Source organism: Triticum dicoccoides, chromosome 7A (assembly GCF_002162155.2).
Source record: "Triticum dicoccoides isolate Atlit2015 ecotype Zavitan chromosome 7A, WEW_v2.0, whole genome shotgun sequence".
Classification (NCBI taxonomy): Eukaryota; Viridiplantae; Streptophyta; class Magnoliopsida; order Poales; family Poaceae; genus Triticum; species Triticum dicoccoides.
The window spans coordinates 141,276,436-141,283,970 of NC_041392.1; the positions used below are offsets into that span (position 1 = coordinate 141,276,436).

The window sequence follows — 7,535 nt, forward strand, 5'->3', positions numbered from 1 at the left end:
ATGGTTGGAGCCATATGATTGTCACTTTAATGACCTGCGTGTAAACCTTAAGTAATGCACTTATTTTATTAGCTATAGAGATAGCAATATTATCTAGTGCATCGACAAGGTGGTGGCAATCTTCGTGAAGGTGAACACCGACGCGAATGCCGAAGACGAAGAAATGAAAGACTTCTCCATCAGAAAGGGCTATACCATATCATGCTATTATGAATTGCCTGAGATGTTTATCCCTTATGATGCACCGTTCTTGATTGCGCGGTAATCGCTTTTTATTAGGGTGATCTCTCACTAAAATATCAAGTAGTTAGTGTTCTCCCAAGTGTAGCACCATCACAACACCTATCTTTTCGGGGTGCGCCATGGATGCATGGGTACGAACGATTAGAGAAGTGTGAGGCGGGTGAGGTCAGACCTCGCAGCAAGATCACTTGGTTGTCTTGACGTTCATGGCAGGATCGTCCTGAGCTCGGAACACACACATCGAAAGATGAGCAAGAGTCACATAGAGATGTGATCGACAAGTTGGCCTACCGATTAAAATTCCCGTTACGAGATGATGATTCTATGGCGATGAATTGAAGTCTGGATCTTGTATCACTCAAAATTAATTATGAGAGATATTGATTTGAGTGGGAGCGCACTGTTGAATTAACATGTTTAATTCTCAGTGCAATTAATTATGAACACTGTCTAAGTGTTTCGTGCAAAATAGTTGTAGAATAATGGCTCGCGTTTCCACCTTCCCTGTTAAAATTGAATAGCTATTAAATATTTGGTTAAAACTTTATGATTGGTAACATAATGTGAGGATTGTCCTCAAAAGTGCCGAGAAGGACTTTGTCCTATCGCATGCTTTGTGTATCCTCCCGCTAATGCTATGGATCATGTGACTCTCGTCCTTCGATCCAAAAGCTAGAATTCTGTTACGGTCAAGTGGAATATGTTTGCTTCCATGAAACCCAAACTTCGAAAGTTGGGATAGTTATATGATATTCATGGAACTGAAAATTATTTTCAGATACAAACAAAGCAATGTTTGTTTGCAAGTATTAGTAAAAGTGTTTACTATGCATTTGACTGTTGGGAAAGGGATCTAGAAGAACGCCTGTCATATAATGGAAGGTGAATAAAACAACAACTTAAAGAGAAAGGAAGTGTCCAAAGGGTGTTAGTATGACTTACACGCCTAGGAAGTCTGGGGCTAACGCCACTCTTAAGTTGGGTGCTTCTTTTGCGAGTAGGAGAAACACTAAAAGATAAACTATTAGAAGTATAAAGGCAGAAAGAAAGATGACTGGAATATCCAGCTCATGTATGAATGTCATACAAGTTTTTGATGTATAGTAGGCTGGTCAAAGATATAGTTCTTGGGAATTATGGTTAAACATGTTAATCACTAATTCTTGGGTATTGTGAGTTAATCACAAAGATACCCGCTCGATTGCATTTTGTTGCGAATCAATGTAAGAGCTACTATGGCCTAAAAAGACTAGCCAGAAATGAGGTTAAGGTATACACAGGGAACATAGTAAATGTTACTATACCTTCCATCGGTGTATTGCCTTCTGTATTTATTTTCATAATTTATTTAGAGTTTTACAAACTCTAGCCCATTGCATAAGGTATCTTGCAAGAAGGTTGTTCATAAGAGAACTTTTTATGTTCGGTGTTATGAATAACACAAGGGCCATACTTTCATTATGAATGAGATGTATGTTATGAATATTGATAATAATACAATACCTCTGGGTTTACTTTCATAATTCATCTTAAGTTTCATACACTCTAGCCCATTGCACAATGTTTGTTGCAAAAGAGTTGTTCATAAAACCAACAATTGTTGTTAAGTATTATAAATAACATGAAGGGTAATGCTTCCATTCAAGATGAGATGTATATTATGAATATTGATGGTAATATGATACATCTATAACGCAGACGCTAAATGTTGCGAGACTATGAGAATACAACACTATAGGAGTCGCTATAGGTGCGAACGCTCGTGTTGTCCACGTGGCGCCAGGAACAGTGCTTGGTGGAAAAACTCGTTCCAGATTGGCCCATTGAATTACAGGAGAGAGAGAGAAGAGGGCCTCACATTTGCTTCTGATTCCACGCAACTTCCCATCTCTCTCGTTCTTTCCACCGCCACCGCCGCTAGGGTTGCCGCCGCCGCTGCCAACGCCGCCCCAAGCCGTATTCGCCTCGACGGGTCTCAACCTGCCAGGCGGAGCGACCCCCCGATGCCGGTGCTCGAGGGCGAGGGAAGCTTCTAGAAGGGGGCTGAGGAGGCGTGGTTAGGCCATTAGGGTCTGACCTGGTGACTGGTGTTGGGAGGCGGGGCCGGATTGGGGGAGGTTTCGAGGGAGGAGGGGACGCGGATGAGGGCCGCTGCAACGTCGGGGACATCTTGCCGGGGACCATTGTGTGGGTGCGGCGAAGGAACGGCTACTGGTGGCTCTGACGGGATCTTGGGCCAAGGCGAGTTGCCGCCATCGCTGATCATGTCTCCCAGGTCTGGCACGCCGGACAAGCTTCTCGGCCACGAGGACGCCAGCATGTAAGTCTCCACTCCTGTGTTTTCCCTTTTGGTTTTGTTCTAAAGCAGACGAGCTGTTCCGATTAGCCGCTGTTTCTGATGCTTTTTGGTACGCTTGAGTTTGGAATTGGAACCTGCGCTTCGTGTCGGGAGCTCGCCCTTCGGGAGACCAATCCTTGCCTACAATCTTGTTGTCCTTGTCCTTCGCCCAGAGTTTTGGGCACAACAGCAGCACCCATCCTCATAGTGGTACTCATTGTTTGGTCTTGTTTGTCAGGTCCTCGCTCGCTTCACAATCCATACAGGAGGGGGACTGCATACTATAAGTGCCTCAAAATGTTTTCTGTACCTAATCCTAATCCTAAGCAATCCCTTTTTTGAAGAATATCCTGCTATTTTCCTCTCTAAGATGCAGTATCCTACTAATTTTGATGGTTTGTTAAATAATATTCTTGTATACAGGTTGCGGCTGATCTAGAGATGGTCTCCACAAGAAAAAATTGGACCAGTTGACCTTCCACGGGCATGCATATCATGATATAATCAAGAGCCACAAATTTTAGTTTTGTCTTTTTCACATAGCTTTTAAAGATAAACGAGGATCTGCCTGATGCAGATGGCACATGACAGGTACTTCCTTTTGAGTGCTCTTACTATGTACTCCCTCTGTTCGGAATAATGGACATGGTTTTACTTCAAATAACTGAAGTAATAATACACTATAATAATTTCTAGGATTCTGAATATGACTGTAATTATTTCATTCACCTTTTTATTTTGCGGGTATTATACCCTGGGAGTTCATTTGTTCTGTGTTTCTTACCAGATTCTGATTAATTAACTAGCGCGAAGGATTGTGGTGAATTAGTCGGCCACCAGTGAAGCCTAGCAGGTAGGCGAGTTGATGAGTGAACCTGTTCAATTTTTATTATGCCATTGATATCAAAATCTTGCATGAGTTTTTTTTATTGTTTGGTGACTAAGCCTATGTTGGTTAATATGAATTTGAATTGTACTCTAGATCAAGTGATTCTCTGATATAGTAACTCATTTCTAAAAAAAATCGCCCATTCTGATTTAAAAACGAAGCAGTAAGAAATCGGTTGTGATGTTTCAAGCAGGAAAAAACTAAATGTAGACCATTTCATCAGAATTTGTACAAGAAGGCGGGGATGAGCGTATGGCAGCAAGGGAGGCGGCTCGGCTCGGACCGGCCATGGCGCTAGCGCTTCTGATTCCCCACCGGCCTCCTTAGTCCCCTAGCCACAACCGGCTCCAATCCCTCGTCTGCTATGGTGCTGTGGGAGGAAGAGGAAGAGTAGGCATGCTTTCTGCTGCATCCAGCATCCACACGTCAGATTGACGAGCCTAAACTCTGGGTGAGCTCCTTCACGACCATTTTGTTTACTTTACTGAGTAGAGAGAACTCAGGCAGAGTTGTGGCATTTATTTATGTTTCAGTTTACATTTAGATTCAGATTTAGATTGGAGAATAGCTCGAACTCAAGCAGAGTTGTTTTTGTTAATTTTCCAGTTTACATTCAGATTGATTTTGTTTTCTGAACTCGATTTAATTTGTGTCTACTCTGTATCCTCCTGATTTCTATACACGGTTGATTTCTGCATTTGGGTTGGTTATACTGTGATCACCAGGTTATGAAAATCTGTATTTAAAAAAAACATGATCTTGGTTTATTTCAGGCTTTGAGAAGGCTTCAATTTTCAGAAACTGTTGCCCAGAGAGATGTCGATGAAGCACTACGCCTGTTGCAGATGTCAAAGTACTTGATCTACTTTGATGACCGCCAGCGGTCTAGCCTTGATGTGATCTCTGACATATACTCCATCCTGAGAGATGAAGCAGCAAGGACTAGCAACATGGATGTCAAATTTGGTCTTTCTCTTAACCTTATCTCCAGAAAGTTATAATCTCTACCTATGGCTACATTAATTAGTCCATTGCTGGGCATTGATTGCTAACAGAAATTCTCTCCTGCTCCAATGTTTGTGAAAATAGGAGTGCACTGAGGCTCAGCTGAAGGAATGCCCGGAGGAGTATGCATCCTTGAACGTGTGGCAGATCCACCCAAGCACATTTGACATACAGTTCTGCGACGCCTGATCCAGGAACAAACATTCCATCATAATCAGACGATTGTGATGCATGATTAGGGCGTCTAATGCCATTGTTTGGGATCTATTAAGTTTGAAGGACCTTAGTGATAGCACATGCAGATTGATTACAGTTTTACAGATTTTTATGCATAAATGGAAGTACAGTGGTAGACCTGAGAAGGTTTGAACATTTATTTCATAATTGGGGAATCAATTGTTGACCAAGTTGCTCCATTCTAATTCCTGCTGATAATTTTATTCTTCTTACTCCCTTTTTTGGGTGTTGTTAATGATGTTGGTTGTTTGCATATTGTCTAAAGATATAATCCTCACTAAGTAATTATTTCTGTAAGTTGCAAATAGAAATGTAGCACTAAAACGATAAGGTTGTATTAACTTCCTCTTTCTTTTCTTTTCATCTGCTTTTGATTCATATTTCGGTTATTTGCTGTTACTAATGATAAGATTTTTTTGTGTGCGTAGTTCATTGACTCCTTATTACAATGAGCATGTCCTTCTTTCCATAAAAGAGCTTGAGGAGGTAAATGAAGATGGTGTTTCCACTCTGTTCTACCTACAAAAATTTACCCAGGTCGAGGGAAGAGGAAGAACATTTTCTCTTTGACCAGTCACGAATAACAATGTATATTCTGAAGAAACCTGTCATTTACTGTCTGTCTATGCTTGTGTATGCAGATGAAGGGATGAGGTAAATGAAGATGGTGTTTCCACTCTGTTCTACCTACAGAAAGTTTACCCCAGTTGAGGGAAGAGGAAGAACATTTTCTCTTTAAGCAGTCACAAATAACAAATTATATTCTGAAGCAACCTGGCATTTACTGTGTGTGCCTATGCTTATGTATGCAGATGAATGAGCTTCCAAGCAAGGGTTCATTGGGAGTAAGAACTTAAAGAAAATGAAGAACCACTGAAGGAAGAGCTTCGCCCATGAGCTTTGGATAAAGAGGTCAAACGGTAATTTGAACGGCTACTATTGATTAACACTATTTTGTTGATTTAAGCTACACATATCACCCAATAATGCTTAATCATGTGATTAATCTGAAAACGTATGAGGTTCACCTATGTGTTATCATGCCAGCAATTTGGAAATGACAAGTGTTCTGGTCATTCTAATGCCCATGTATAGCTCTTCTAATCTTATTAGATTTGCGACATGCTCCATTTCTGTTCAATAATTGAGCACACAATGCTCTTAAGCTTACTTAAATTGAGAAGGAAGCTTAAGATGTAGCTTCCACACCAGTCTTGATGTAGTTAAAGATGTAGCTTCCACACCCGTCTTGGTGTAGTTAAAACTTAAAACGAATGTAAGGGAAATTCAGGGATGTAATTTGCTCTGCTTCATTCTATTTTTTGTTCAACTTTAACAAATGATTCCTGATAAAATATTCCCTCTTTAATATTTATCTTTATCATTCTGGCTGATTTCTGCTGACACTGACAACCTCCAATTGCAGTACATATCCAGCGTCTTTTAACTTCTCTTTTTAGCTTTTGGTTTTCAATTCTGTTACATATGAATGATGGATTTTTCCTTTATATTTGTTGTTTAAGAAAAGCTAATAACTACTCATATTATTATGATTGTTGATTCCATTCAATACAAATCCTTTTAGGCAATTTAAATCTCAGCGAATGTGGTATTTCACTAAACATGCGCTCAGATTCTTCCAAGTTAATAGTATGAATTCGATTGGATGGGACCACCAGAAAATATTTTACTTGTAGTTCCCATTGCTGCAGATATTGGTTCTTCCTAAATTTATTCATTAGGTAGTCAATGCTTTTCTTATTACTACATTTTGCACATAGCCAGATTCTTTAATAGCCACCATAGTACTTATTAAGTTATTTGTTCTATTTCAGGCAATAAGAGCATACCTCCTGTGTTGCAATGTTCAAACCAGAATTAGGCATGATTTTGGGATTGTCCAGTGAAACTTTTCAGTTCTACCATGTATATTCTTGGTGCTTGGATTTAGTATTAGACCTGGAGATTCTACATAAATACAAATAATGTGTGGATTTTCCTGTTGAAACTGCTTCTGTGTAATAATATTTCTGGAATGACATTGTCAGTACTACATTTTTGCTGGTCTTGTAACGAATGAAAAGTGCGGCCACCCACCTGGCATCGTACATGCACGCCTCTCAGAGATATGCAGTGTCACTTCCGTTCCCTATTTCAGCAAGTGTAATAGATGAGGAAAACTAACGCTCATTTGGACTAAATAAACACGTTAGCAACTACATCAACATGATTAGTGTGCAAAGTCACGCCAAGGGCGCGCCCCAGCCACTAGTACCACACATGTGTGGCACTGCATTTGGCCACATTGGAGAAACCCGCATGGAAAAATTTCATTATGATGGATTTTGAAGTCGTTTGATTTTGAATCATCTGACACTTGCAACTTTCCTCTGAAAAGTGAAGTGACCGAAATACCGTTCACAGGCCATAAGGAACGAGCAACAAACTTATTGGTGATCATACATTTGATGTGTGTAGTTCAATAAATGTTGTTGCAAGTGGTGGATTTATTTATCTTCAGAAATGACTCAAGTAGATATATGGATATTTACTTGATGAGACGTAAGTCTGGATCTTTTGAAATCATTCGAAAGGTTTTCAAAAATGAAGTAGAAGTTATTGTAACAAGAAAATTATGTTTCTGCAATTTGATTGCACAAAGGAATATTTGTGTTACATGTTTGGCGAATGTCTGATGAGTTGTGAAAGGGGTTTCATAACTTGCACCTCCCGGAACACCACTTCAAGTGGAAAGTCCGTGGAGATGTAATCTAACCATTTATGACATGGTAAGGTTAAAGATGACATAAATAAATTTGCCAT

At 40.0% G+C, this 7,535-nt stretch overlaps 1 long non-coding RNA gene across 6 annotated transcripts; it reads left to right on the plus strand.

The window, feature by feature from the left end:
- The first annotated feature begins 2,114 nt into the window (after positions 1-2,114).
- On the plus strand, positions 2,115-6,769 carry LOC119328729. Of its 6 annotated transcripts, XR_005159123.1 has the most exons (10): positions 2,115-2,563; positions 2,820-2,887; positions 3,005-3,172; positions 3,369-3,434; positions 3,694-3,921; positions 4,244-4,436; positions 4,560-4,838; positions 5,141-5,249; positions 5,354-5,632; positions 6,548-6,769. It is a non-coding gene; the product is annotated as an uncharacterized LOC119328729 (long non-coding RNA). The 6 variants fall into 6 exon arrangements; XR_005159121.1 differs by having other exon boundaries at positions 3,664-3,921; positions 4,560-5,249; XR_005159122.1 differs by having other exon boundaries at positions 4,244-4,464; positions 4,560-5,249.
- The last annotated feature ends 766 nt before the right edge of the window (positions 6,770-7,535 follow it).